Here is a 17,219-nt window from a genome sequence, read left to right on the forward strand (position 1 = left end):
ACACTCTATGTAAAATATCAAAACTACACCAAATATATATTATATAATTTACATAAAATATCAAAGTACACCAAATATATATTATATACTCTACATAAAATATCAAAAAGTACAGTAAATATATTTCATATGTTGTACATATAATATTAACTAAAAGTACACCAAATACATTTTACATACTGTAAATAAAATACCAAAAATTACAGTAAGTATATATTATCTACTGTACATAAAATATCAAAAAGTACACCAAATATGTGTTATATATACTGTAAATAAACTATCAAAATCTTCAGTAATTATATTTAATATACTGTACATAAAATAACAAAAATTACACCAAATGTATATTATACACTCTAAATAGAATATCAAAAAGGACAGTAAATATATATTACACTCTATGTAAAATATCAAAACTACACCAAATATATATTATATAATTTACATAAAATATCAAAAGTACACCAAATATATATTATATACTCTACATAAAATATGAAAAAGTACAGTAAATATGTTTCATATGTTGTACATATAATATTAACTAAAAGTACACCAAATACATTTTACATACTGTAAATAAAATATCAAAAATTACAGTAAGTATATATTATCTACTGTACATAAAATATCAAAAAGTACACCAAATATGTGTTATATATACTGTAAATAAACTATCAAAATCTTCAGTAATTATATTTAATATACTGTACATAAAATATCAAAAATTACACCAAATGTATATTATACACTCTAAATAGAATATCAAAAAGGACAGTAATTATATATTACACTCTATGTAAAATATCAAAACTACACCAAATATATATTATATAATTTACATAAAATATCAAAAGTACACCAAATATATATTATATACTGTACATAAAATATCAAAAAGTACAGTAAATATATTTCATATGTTGTACATATAATATTAACTAAAAGTACACCAAATACATTTTACATACTGTAAATAAAATACCAAAAATTACAGTAAGTATATATTATCTACTGTACATAAAATATCAAAAAGTACACCAAATATGTGTTATATATACTGTAAATAAACTATCAAAATCTTCAGTAATTATATTTAATATACTGTACATTAAATATCAAAAATTACACCAAATGTATATTATACACTCTAAATAGAATATCAAAAAGGACAGTAAATATATACTAGACTCTATGTAAAATATCAAAACTACACCAAATATATATTATATAATTTACATAAAATATCAAATGTACACCAAATATATATTATATACTGTACATAAAATATCAAAAAGTACAGTAAATATATTTCATATGTTGTACATATAATATTAACTAAAAGTACACCAAATACATTTTACATACTGTAAATAAAATACCAAAAATTACAGTAAGTATATATTATCTACTGTACATAAAATATCTAAAAGTACACCAAATATGTGTTATATATACTGTAAATAAACTATCAAAATCTTCAGTAATTATATTTAATATACTGTACATAAAACATCAAAAATTACACCAAATGTATATTATACACTCTAAATAGAATATCAAAAAGGACAGTAAATATATATTACACTCTATGTAAAATATCAAAAACTACACCAAATATATATTATATAATTTACATAAAATATCAAAAGTACACCAAATATATATTATATACTGTACATAAAATATCAAAAAGTACAGTAAATATATTTCATATATTGTACATATAATATTAACTAAAAGTACACCAAATACATTTTACATACTGTAAATAAAATACCAAAAATTACAGTAAGTATATATTATCTACTGTACATAAAATATCAAAAAGTACACCAAATATGTGTTATATATACTGTAAATAAACTATCAAAATCTTCAGTAATTATATTTAATATACTGTACATAAAATATCAAAAATTACACCAAATGTATATTATACACTCTAAATAGAATATCAAAAAGGACAGTAAATATATATTACACTCTATGTAAAATATCAAAACTACACCAAATATATATTATATAATTTACATAAAATATCAAAAGTACACCAAATATATATTATATACTCTACATAAAATATGAAAAAGTACAGTAAATATATTTCATATGTTGTACATATAATATTAACTAAAAGTATACCAAATACATTTTACATACTGTAAATAAAATACCAAAATTACAGTAAGTATATATTATCTACTGTACATAAAATATCAAAAAGTACACCAAATATGTGTTATATATAATGTAAATAAACTATCAAAACCTTCAGTAATTATATTTAATATACTGTACATTAAATATCAAAAATTACACCAAATGTATATTATACACTCTAAATAGAATATCAAAAAGGACAGTAAATATATACTAGACTCTATGTAAAATATCAAAACTACACCAAATATATATTATATAATTTACATAAAATATCAAAAGTACACCAAATATATATTATATACTCTACATAAAATATCAAAAAGTACAGTAAATATATTTCATATGTTGTACATATAATATTAACTAAAAGTACACCAAATACATTTTACATACTGTAAATAAAATATCAAAAATTACAGTAAGTATATATTATCTACTGTACATAAAATATCAAAAAGTACACCAAATATGTGTTATATATACTGTAAATAAACTATCAAAATCTTCAGTAATTATATTTAATATACTGTACATAAAACATCAAAAATTACACCAAATGTATATTATACACTCTAAATAGAATATCAAAAAGGACAGTAAATATATATTACACTCTATGTAAAATATCAAAACCTACACCAAATATATATTATATAATTTACATAAAATATCAAAAGTACACCAAATATATATTATATAATCTACATAAAATATCAAAAAGTACAGTAAATATATTTCATATATTGTACATATAATATTAACTAAAAGTACACCAAATACATTTTACATACTGTAAATAAAATATCAAAAATTACAGTAAGTATATATTATCTACTGTACATAAAATATCAAAAAGTACACCAAATATGTGTTATATATACTGTAAATAAACTATCAAAAACTTCAGTAATTATATTTAATATACTGTACATAAAATATCAAAAATTACACCAAATGTATATTATACACTCTAAATAGAATATCAAAAAGGACAGTAATTATATATTACACTCTATGTAAAATATCAAAACTACACCAAATATATATTATATAATTTACATAAAATATCAAAAGTACACCAAATATATATTATATACTGTACATAAAATATCAAAAAGTACAGTAAATATATTTCATATGTTGTACATATAATATTAACTAAAAGTACACCAAATACATTTTACATACTGTAAATAAAATACCAAAAATTACAGTAAGTATATATTATCTACTGTACATAAAATATCAAAAAGTACACCAAATATGTGTTATATATACTGTAAATAAACTATCAAAATCTTCAGTAATTATATTTAATATACTGTACATAAAATATCAAAAATTACACCAAATGTATATTATACACTCTAAATAGAATATCAAAAAGGACAGTAAATATATATTACACTCTATGTAAAATATCAAAAACTACACCAAATATATATTATATAATTTACATAAAATATCAAAAGTACACCAAATATATATTATATACTGTACATAAAATACCAAAAAGTACAGTAAATATATTTCATATATTGTACATATAATATTAACTAAAAGTACACCAAATACATTTTACATACTGTAAATAATATACCAAAAATTACAGTAAGTATATATTATCTACTGTACATAAAATATCAAAAAGTACACCAAATATGTGTTACATATACTGTAAATAAACTATCAAAATCTTCAGTAATTATATTTAATATACTGTACATAAAATATCAAAAATTACACCAAATGTATATTATACACTCTAAATAGAATATCAAAAAGGACAGTAAATATATATTACACTCTATGTAAAATATCAAAACTACACCAAATATATATTATATAATTTACATAAAATATCAAAAGTACACCAAATATATATTATATACTCTACATAAAATATGAAAAAGTACAGTAAATATATTTCATATGTTGTACATATAATATTAACTAAAAGTATACCAAATACATTTTACATACTGTAAATAAAATACCAAAATTACAGTAAGTATATATTATCTACTGTACATAAAATATCAAAAAGTACACCAAATATGTGTTATATATAATGTAAATAAACTATCAAAACCTTCAGTAATTATATTTAATATACTGTACATTAAATATCAAAAATTACACCAAATGTATATTATACACTCTAAATAGAATATCAAAAAGGACAGTAAATATATACTAGAATCTATGTAAAATATCAAAACTACACCAAATATATATTATATAATTTTCATAAAATATCAAATGTACACCAAATATATATTATATACTGTACATAAAATATCAAAAAGTACAGTAAATATATTTCATATGTTGTACATATAATATTAACTAAAAGTACACCAAATACATTTTACATACTGTAAATAAAATACCAAAAATTACAGTAAGTATATATTATCTACTGTACATAAAATATCTAAAAGTACACCAAATATGTGTTATATATACTGTAAATAAACTATCAAAACCTTCAGTAATTATATTTAATATACTGTACATAAAACATCAAAAATTACACCAAATGTATATTATACACTCTAAATAGAATATCAAAAAGGACAGTAAATATATATTACACTCTATGTAAAATATCAAAAACTACACCAAATATATATTATATAATTTACATAAAATATCAAAAGTACACCAAATATATATTACATACTGTACATAAAATATCAAAAAGTACAGTAAATATATTTCATATATTGTACATATAATATTAACTAAAAGTACACCAAATACATTTTACATACTGTAAATAAAGTATCAAAAATTACAGTAAGTATATATTATCAACTGTACATAAAATATCAAAAAGTACACCAAATATGTGTTATATATACTGTAAATAAACTGTCAAAATCTTCAGTAACTATATTTAATATACTGTACATAAAATATCAAAAATTACACCAAATGTATATTATACACTCTAAATAGAATATCAAAAAGGACAGTAAATATATATTACACTCTATGTAAAATATCAAAACTACACCAAATATATATTATATAATTTACATAAAATATCAAAAGTACACCAAATATATATTATATACTCTACATAAAATATGAAAAAGTACAGTAGATATATTTCATATGTTGTACATATAATATTAACTAAAAGTATACCAAATACATTTTACATACTGTAAATAAAATACCAAAATTACAGTAAGTATATATTATCTACTGTACATAAAATATCAAAAAGTACACCAAATATGTGTTATATATAATGTAAATAAACTATCAAAACCTTCAGTAATTTTATTTAATATACTGTACATTAAATATCAAAAATTACACCAAATGTATATTATACACTCTAAATAGAATATCAAAAAGGACAGTAAATATATACTAGACTCTATGTAAAATATCAAAACTACACCAAATATATATTATATAATTTACATAAAATATCAAAAGTACACCAAATATATATTATATACTCTACATAAAATATCAAAAAGTACAGTAAATATATTTCATATGTTGTACATATAATATTAACTAAAAGTACACCAAATACATTTTACATACTGTAAATAAAATATCAAAAATTACAGTAAGTATATATTATCTACTGTACATAAAATATCAAAAAGTACACCAAATATGTGTTATATATACTGTAAATAAACTATCAAAATCTTCAGTAATTATATTTAATATACTGTACATAAAACATCAAAAATTACACCAAATGTATATTATACACTCTAAATAGAATATCAAAAAGGACAGTAAATATATATTACACTCTATGTAAAATATCAAAAACTACACCAAATATATATTATATAATTTACATAAAATATCAAAAGTACACCAAATATATATTATATACTGTACATAAAATATCAAAAAGTACAGTAAATATATTTCATATATTGTACATATAATATTAACTAAAAGTACACCAAATACATTTTACATACTGTAAATAAAATATCAAAAATTACAGTAAGTATATATTATCTACTGTACATAAAATATCAAAAAGTACACCAAATATGTGTTATATATACTGTAAATAAACTGTCAAAATCTTCAGTAACTATATTTAATATACTGTACATAAAATATCAAAAATTACACCAAATGTATATTATACACTCTAAATAGAATATCAAAAAGGACAGTAAATATATATTACACTCTATGTAAAATATCAAAACTACACCAAATATATATTATATAATTTACATAAAATATCAAAAGTACACCAAATATATATTATATACTCTACATAAAATATCAAAAAGTACAGTAAATATGTTTCATATGTTGTACATATAATATTAACTAAAAGTACACCAAATACATTTTACATACTGTAAATAAAATACCAAAAATTACAGTAAGTATATATTATCTACTGTACATAATATATCAAAAAATACACCAAATATGTGTTATATATACTGTAAATAAACTATCAAAATCTTCAGTAATTATATTTAATATACTGTACATAAAATATCAAAAATTACACTAAATGTATATTATACACTGTAAATAGAATATCAAAAAGGACAGTAAATATATATTACACTCTATTTAAAATATAAAAAACTACACCAAATATATATTATATAATTTACATAAAATATCAAAAGTACACCAAATATATATTATATACTCTACATAAAATATCAAAAAGTACAGTAAATATATTTCACATGTTGTACATATAATATTAACTAAAAGTACACCAAATACATTTTACATACTGTAAATGAAATACCAAAAATTACAGTAAGTATATATTATCTACTGTACATAAAATATTAAAAAGTACACTAAATATGTGTTATATATACTGTAAATAAACTATCAAAATCTTCAGTAATTATATTTAATATACTGTACATAAAATATCAAAAATTACACCAAATGTATATTATACACTCTAAATAGAATATCAAAAAGGACAGTAAATATATATTACACTCTTTGAAAAATATCAAAACTACACCAAATATATATTATATAATTTACATAAAATATCAAAAGTACACAAAATATATATTATATACCCTACATAAAATATCAAAAAGTACAGTAAATATATTTCATATGTTGTACATATAATATTAACTAAAAGTACACCAAATACAGTTTACATACTGTAAATAAAATACCAAAATTACAGTAACTATATATTATCTACTGTACATAAAATATCAAAAAGTACACCAAATATGTGTTATATATACTGTAAATAAACTATCAAAATCTTCAGTAATTATATTTAATATACTGTACAATAAATATCAAAAATTACACCAAATGTATATTATACACTCTAAATAGAATATCAAAAAGGACAGTAAATATATATTACACTCTATTTAAAATATCAAAAATTACACCAAATATATATTATATAATTTACATAAAATATCAAAAGTACACCAAATATATTTTATATACTCTTCATAAAATATCAAAAAGTACAGTAAATATATTTCACATTTTGTACATATAATATTAACTAAAAGTACACCAAATACATTTTACATACTGTAAATAAAATACCAAAAATTACAGTAAGTGTATATTATCTACTGTACATAAAATATCAAAGAGTACACCAAATATGTGTTATATATACTGTAAATAAACTATCAAAATCTGCAGTAATTATATTTAATATACTGTACATAAAATATCAAAAATTACACCAAATGTATATTATACACACTAAATAAAATATCAAAAAGGACAGTAAATATATATTACACTCTCTTTAAAATATCAAAAACTACACCAAATATATATTATATAATTTACATAAAATATCAAAAGTACACCAAATATATATTATATAATCTACATAAAATATCAAAAAGTACAGTAAATATATTTCACATGTTGTACATATAATATTAACTAAAAGTACACCAAATACATTTTACATACTGTAAATAAAATACCAAAAATTACAGTAAGTATATATTATCTACTGTACATAAAATATCAAAGAGTACACCAAATATGTGTTATATATACTGTAAATAAACTATCAAAATCTGCAGTAATTATATTTAATATACTGTACATAAAATATCAAAAATTACACCAAATGTATATTATACACTCTAAATAGAATATCAAAAAGGACAGTAAATATATATTACACTCTATTTAAAATATCAAAAACTACACCAAATATATATTATATAATTTACATAAAATATCAAAAGTACACCAAATATATATTATATACTCTACATAAAATATCAAAAAGTACAGTAAATATATTTCACATGTTGTACATATAATATTAACTAAAAGTACACCAAATACATTTTACATACTGTAAATAAAATACCAAAAATTACAGTAAGTATATATTATCTACTGTACATAAAATATTAAAAAGTACACTAAATATGTGTTATATATACTGTAAATAAACTATCAAAATCTTCAGTAATTATATTTAATATACTGTACATAAAATATCAAAAATTACACCAAATGTATATTATACACTCTAAATAGAATATCAAAAATGACAGTAAATATATATTACACTCTATTTAAAATATCAAAAACTACACCAAATATATATTATATAATTTACATAAAATATCAAAAGTACACCAAATATATTATATACTGTACATAAAATATCAAAAAGTACAGTAAATATATTTCATATGTTGTACATATAATATTAACTAAAAGTACACCAAATACATTTTACATACTGTAAATAAAATATCAAAAATTACAGTAAGTATATATTATCTACTGTACATAAAATATCAAAAAGTACACCAAATATGTGTTATATATACTGTAAATAAACTATCAAAATCTTCAGTAATTATATTTAATATACTGTACATAAAATATCAAAAATTACACCAAATGTATATTATACACTCTAAATAGAATATCAAAAAGGACAGTAAATATATATTACACTCTATGTAAAATATCAAAACTACACCAAATATATATTATATAATTTACATAAAATATCAAAAGTACACCAAATATATATTATATACTCTACATAAAATATCAAAAAGTACAGTAAATATGTTTCATATGTTGTACATATAATATTAACTAAAAGTACACCAAATACATTTTACATACTGTAAATAAAATACCAAAAATTACAGTAAGTATATATTATCTACTGTACATAATATATCAAAAAATACACCAAATATGTGTTATATATACTGTAAATAAACTATCAAAATCTTCAGTAATTATATTTAATATACTGTACATAAAATATCAAAAATTACACTAAATGTATATTATACACTGTAAATAGAATATCAAAAAGGACAGTAAATATATATTACACTCTATTTAAAATATAAAAAACTACACCAAATATATATTATATAATTTACATAAAATATCAAAAGTACACCAAATATATATTATATACTCTACATAAAATATCAAAAAGTACAGTAAATATATTTCACATGTTGTACATATAATATTAACTAAAAGTACACCAAATACATTTTACATACTGTAAATGAAATACCAAAAATTACAGTAAGTATATATTATCTACTGTACATAAAATATTAAAAAGTACACTAAATATGTGTTATATATACTGTAAATAAACTATCAAAATCTTCAGTAATTATATTTAATATACTGTACATAAAATATCAAAAATTACACCAAATGTATATTATACACTCTAAATAGAATATCAAAAAGGACAGTAAATATATATTACACTCTTTGAAAAATATCAAAACTACACCAAATATATATTATATAATTTACATAAAATATCAAAAGTACACAAAATATATATTATATACCCTACATAAAATATCAAAAAGTACAGTAAATATATTTCATATGTTGTACATATAATATTAACTAAAAGTACACCAAATACAGTTTACATACTGTAAATAAAATACCAAAATTACAGTAACTATATATTATCTACTGTACATAAAATATCAAAAAGTACACCAAATATGTGTTATATATACTGTAAATAAACTATCAAAATCTTCAGTAATTATATTTAATATACTGTACATAAAATATCAAAAATTACACCAAATGTATATTATACACTCTAAATAGAATATCAAAAAGGACAGTAAATATATATTACACTCTATGTAAAATATCAAAACTACACCAAATATATATTATATAATTTACATAAAATATCAAAAGTACACCAAATATATATTATATACTCTACATAAAATATCAAAAAGTACAGTAAATATATTTCATATGTTGTACATATAATATTAACTAAAAGTACACCAAATACATTTTACATACTGTAAATAAAATACCAAAAATTACAGTAAGTATATATTATGTACTGTCCATAAAATATCAAAAAGTACACCAAATATGTGTTATATATACTGTAAATAAACTAACAAAATCTGCAGTAATTATATTTAATATACTGTACAATAAATATCAAAAATTACACCAAATGTATATTATACACTCTAAATAGAATATCAAAAAGGACAGTAAATATATATTACACTCTATTTAAAATATCAAAAATTACACCAAATATATATTATATAATTTACATAAAATATCAAAAGTACACCAAATATATTTTATATACTCTTCATAAAATATCAAAAAGTACAGTAAATATATTTCACATTTTGTACATATAATATTAACTAAAAGTACACCAAATACATTTTACATACTGTAAATAAAATACCAAAAATTACAGTAAGTGTATATTATCTACTGTACATAAAATATCAAAGAGTACACCAAATATGTGTTATATATACTGTAAATAAACTATCAAAATCTGCAGTAATTATATTTAATATACTGTACATAAAATATCAAAAATTACACCAAATGTATATTATACACACTAAATAAAATATCAAAAAGGACAGTAAATATATATTACACTCTCTTTAAAATATCAAAAACTACACCAAATACATATTATATAATTTACATAAAATATCAAAAGTACACCAAATATATATTATATAATCTACATAAAATATCAAAAAGTACAGTAAATATATTTCACATGTTGTACATATAATATTAACTAAAAGTAAACCAAATACATTTTACATACTGTAAATAAAATACCAAAAATTACAGTAAGTATATATTATCTACTGTACATAAAATATCAAAGAGTACACCAAATATGTGTTATATATACTGTAAATAAACTATCAAAATCTGCAGTAATTATATTTAATATACTGTACATAAAATATCAAAAATTACACCAAATGTATATTATACACTCTAAATAGAATATCAAAAAGGACAGTAAATATATATTACACTCTATTTAAAATATCAAAAACTACACCAAATATATATTATATAATTTACATAAAATATCAAAAGTACACCAAATATATATTATATACTCTACATAAAATATCAAAAAGTACAGTAAATATATTTCACATGTTGTACATATAATATTAACTAAAAGTACACCAAATACATTTTACATACTGTAAATAAAATACCAAAAATTACAGTAAGTATATATTATCTACTGTACATAAAATATTAAAAAGTACACTAAATATGTGTTATATATACTGTAAATAAACTATCAAAATCTTCAGTAATTATATTTAATATACTGTACATAAAATATCAAAAATTACACCAAATGTATATTATACACTCTAAATAGAATATCAAAAATGACAGTAAATATATATTACACTCTATTTAAAATATCAAAAACTACACCAAATATATATTATATAATTTACATAAAATATCAAAAGTACACCAAATATATTATATACTGTACATAAAATATCAAAAAGTACAGTAAATATATTTCATATGTTGTACATATAATATTAACTAAAAGTACACCAAATACATTTTACATACTGTAAATAAAATATCAAAAATTACAGTAAGTATATATTATCTACTGTACATAAAATATCAAAAAGTACACCAAATATGTGTTATATATACTGTAAATAAACTATCAAAATCTTCAGTAATTATATTTAATATACTGTACATAAAATATCAAAAATTACACCAAATGTATATTATACACTCTAAATAGAATATCAAAAAGGACAGTAAATATATATTACACTCTATGTAAAATATCAAAACTACACCAAATATATATTATATAATTTACATAAAATATCAAAAGTACACCAAATATATATTATATACTGTACATAAAATATCAAAAAGTACAGTAAATATATTTCATATGTTGTACATATAATATTAACTAAAAGTACACCAAATACATTTTACATACTGTAAATAAAATACCAAAAATTACAGTAAGTATATATTATATACTGTACATAAAATATCAAAAAGTACACCAAATATGTGTTACATATACTGTAAATAAACTATCAAAATCTTCAGTAATTATATTTAATATACTGTACATAAAATATCAAAAATTACACCAAATTTATATTATACACTCTAAATAGAATATCAAAAAGGACAGTAAATATATACTACACTCTATGTAAAATATCAAAAATTACACCAAATATATATTATATAATTTACATAAAATATCAAAAGTACACCAAATATATATTATATACTCTTCATAAAATATCAAAAAGTACAGTAAATATATTTCACATGTTGTACATATAATATTAACTAAAAGTACACCAAATACATTTTACATACTGTAAATAAAATACCAAAAATTACAGTAAGTATATATTATCTACTGTACATAAAATATCAAAGAGTACACCAAATATGTGTTATATATACTGTAAATAAACTATCAAAATCTGCAGTAATTATATTTAATATACTGTACATAAAATATCAAAAATTACACCAAATGTATATTATACACACTAAATAAAATATCAAAAAGGACAGTAAATATATATTACACTCTATTTAAAATATCAAAAACTACACCAAATATATATTATATAATTTACATAAAATATCAAAAGTACACCAAATATATATTATATAATCTACATAAAATATCAAAAAGTACAGTAAATATATTTCACATGTTGTACATATAATATTAACTAAAAGTACACCAAATACATTTTACATACTGTAAATAAAATACCAAAAATTACAGTAAGTATATATTATCTACTGTACATAAAATATCAAAGAGTACACCAAATATGTGTTATATATACTCTAAATAAACTATCAAAATCTTCAGTAATTATATTTAATATACTGTACATAAAATATCAAAAATTACACCAAATGTATATTATACACTCTAAATAAAATATCAAAAAGGACAGTAAATATATATTACACTCTATTTAAAATATCAAAAACTACACCAAATATATATTATATAATTTACATAAAATATCAAAAGTACATCAAATATATATTATATACTGTACATAAAATATCAAAAAGTACAGTAAATATATTTCATATGTTGTACATATAATATTAACTAAAAGTACACCAAATACATTATACATACTGTAAATAAAATATCAAAAATTACAGTAAGTATATATATCTACTGTACATAAAATATCAAAAAGTACACCAAATATGTGTTATATATACTGTAAATAAACTATCAAAATCTTCAGTAATTATATTTAATATACTGTACATAAAATATCAAAAATTACACCAAATGTATATTATACACTCTAAATAGAATATCAAAAAGGACAGTAAATATATATTACACTCTATGTAAAATATCAAAACTACACCAAATATATATTATATAATTTACATAAAATATCAAAAGTACACCAAATATATATTATATAGTCTACATAAAATATCAAAAAGTACAGTAAATATATGTCATATGTTGTACATATAATATTAACTAAAAGTACACCAAATACATTTTACATACTGTAAATAAAATACCAAAAATTACAGTAAGTATATATTATCTACTGTACATAAATTATCAAAAAGTACACCAAATATGTGTTATATATACTGTAAATAAACTATCAAAATCATCAGTAATTATATTTAATATACTGTACATAAAATATCAAAAATTACACCAAATGTATATCATACACTCTAAATAGAATATCAAAAAGGACAGTAAATATATACTACACTCTATGTAAAACATCAAAACTACACCAAATATATATTATATAATTTACATAAAATATCAAAAGTACACCAAATATATATTATATACTGTACATAAAATATCAAAAAGTACAGTAAATATATTTCATATGTTGTACATATAATATTAACTAAAAGTACACCAAATACATTTTACATACTGTAAATAAATTACCAAAAATTACAGTAAGTATATTTTATCTACTGTACATAAAATATCAAAAAGTACACCAAATATGTGTTATATATACTGTAAATAAACTATCAAAATCTTCAGTAATTATATTTAATATACTGTACATAAAATATCAAAATTTACACCAAATGTATATTATACACTCTAAATAAAATATCAAAAAGGGCAGTAAATATATATTACACTCTATGTAAAATATCAAAAACTACACCAAATATATATTATATAATTTACATAAAATATCAAAAGTACACCAAATATATATTATATACTGTACATAAAATACCAAAAAGTACAGTAAATATATTTCATATGTTGTACATATAATATTAACTAAAAGTACACCAAATACATTTTACATACTGTAAATAAAATACCAAAAATTACAGTAAGTATATATTATCTACTGTACATAAAATATCAAAAAGTACACCAAATATGTGTTATATATACTGTAAATAAACTATCAAAATCTTCAGTAATTATATTTAATATACTGTACATAAAATATCAAAAATTACACCAAATGTATATTATACACTCTAAATAGAATATCAAAAAGGACAGTAAATATATATTACACTCTATGTAAAATATCAAAACTACACCAAATATATATTATATAATTTACATAAAATATCAAATGTACACCAAATATATATTATATACTCTACATAAAATATGAAAAAGTACAGTAAATATATTTCATATGTTGTACATATAATATTAACTAAAAGTACACCAAATACATTATACATACTGTAAATAAAATATCAAAAATTACAGTAAGTATATATTATCTACTGTACATAAAATATAAAAAAGTACACCAAATATGTGTTATATATACTGTAAATAAACTATCAAAACCTTCAGTAATTATATTTAATATACTGTACATAAAATATCAAAAATTACACCAAATGTATATTATACACTCTAAATAGAATATCAAAAAGGACAGTAAATATATATTACACTCTATGTAAAATATCAAATCTACACCAAATATATATTATATAATTTACATAAAATATCAAAAGTACACCAAATATATATTATATACTGTACATAAAATATCAAAAAGTACAGTAAATATATTTCATATGTTGTACATATAATATTAACTAAAAGTACACCAAATACATTTTACATACTGTAAATAAAATACCAAAAATTACAGTAAGTATATATTATCTACTGTACATAAAATATCAAAATGTACACCAAATATGTGTTATATATACCGTAAATAAACTATCAAAATCTTCAGTAATTATAATTAATATACTGTACATAAAATATCAAAAATTACACCAAATGTATATTATACACTCTAAATAGAATATCAAAAAGGACTGTAAATATATACTACACTCTAAGTAAAATAACAAAACTACACCAAATATATATTATATAATTTACATAAAATATCAAAAGCACACCAAATATATATTATATACTCTACATAAAATATCAAAAAGTACAGTAAATATATTTCATATGTTGTACATATAATATTAACTAAAAGTACACCAAATACATTTTTCATACTGTAAATAAAATATCAAAAATTACAGTTAGTATATATTATCTACTGTACATAAAATATCAAAAAGTACACCAAATATGTGTTATATATACTGTAAATAAACTATCAAAATCTTCATTAATTATATTTAATATACTGTACATAAAATATCAAAAATTACACCAAATGTATATTATACACTCTAAATAGAATATCAAAAAGGACAGTAAATATATATTACACTCTATGTAAAATATCAAAACTACACCAAATATATATTATATAATTTACATAAAATATCAAAAGTACACCAAATATATATTATATACTCTACATAAAATATCAAAAAGTACAGTAAATATATTTCATATGTTGTACATATAATATTAACTAAAAGTACACCAAATACATTTTACATACTGTAAATAAAATACCAAAAATTACAGTAAGTATATATTATCTACTGTACATAAAATATCTAAAAGTACACCAAATATGTGTTATATATACTGTAAATAAACTATCAAAATCTTCAGTAATTATATTTAATATACTGTACATAAAATATCAAAAATTACACCAAATGTATATTATACACTCTAAATAGAATATCAAAAAGGACAGTAAATATATTCTACCCTCTATGTAAAATATCAAAACTACACCAAATATATATTATATAATTTACATAAAATATCAAAAGTACACCAAATATATATTGTATACTCTACATAAAATATCAAAAAGTACAGTAAATATATTTCATATGTTGTACATATAATATTAACTAAAAGTACACCAAATACATTTTACATACTGTAAATAAATTACCAAAAATTACAGTAAGTATATATTATCTACTGTACATAAAATATCAAAAAGTACACCAAATATGTGTTATATATACTCTAAATAAACTATCAAAATCTTCAGTAATTATATTTAATATACTGTACATAAAATATCAAAAATTACACCAAATGTATATTATACACTCTAAATAAAATATCAAAAAGGACAGTAAATATATATTACACTCTATTTAAAATATCAAAAACTACACCAAATATATATTATATAATTTACATAAAATATCAAAAGTACATCAAATATATATTATATACTGTACATAAAATATCAAAAAGTACAGTAAATATATTTCATATGTTGTAC

The sequence above is a fragment of the Pan paniscus genome, chromosome 17 (genome assembly GCF_029289425.2).
Source record: "Pan paniscus chromosome 17, NHGRI_mPanPan1-v2.0_pri, whole genome shotgun sequence".
NCBI lineage: Eukaryota > Metazoa > Chordata > Mammalia > Primates > Hominidae > Pan > Pan paniscus.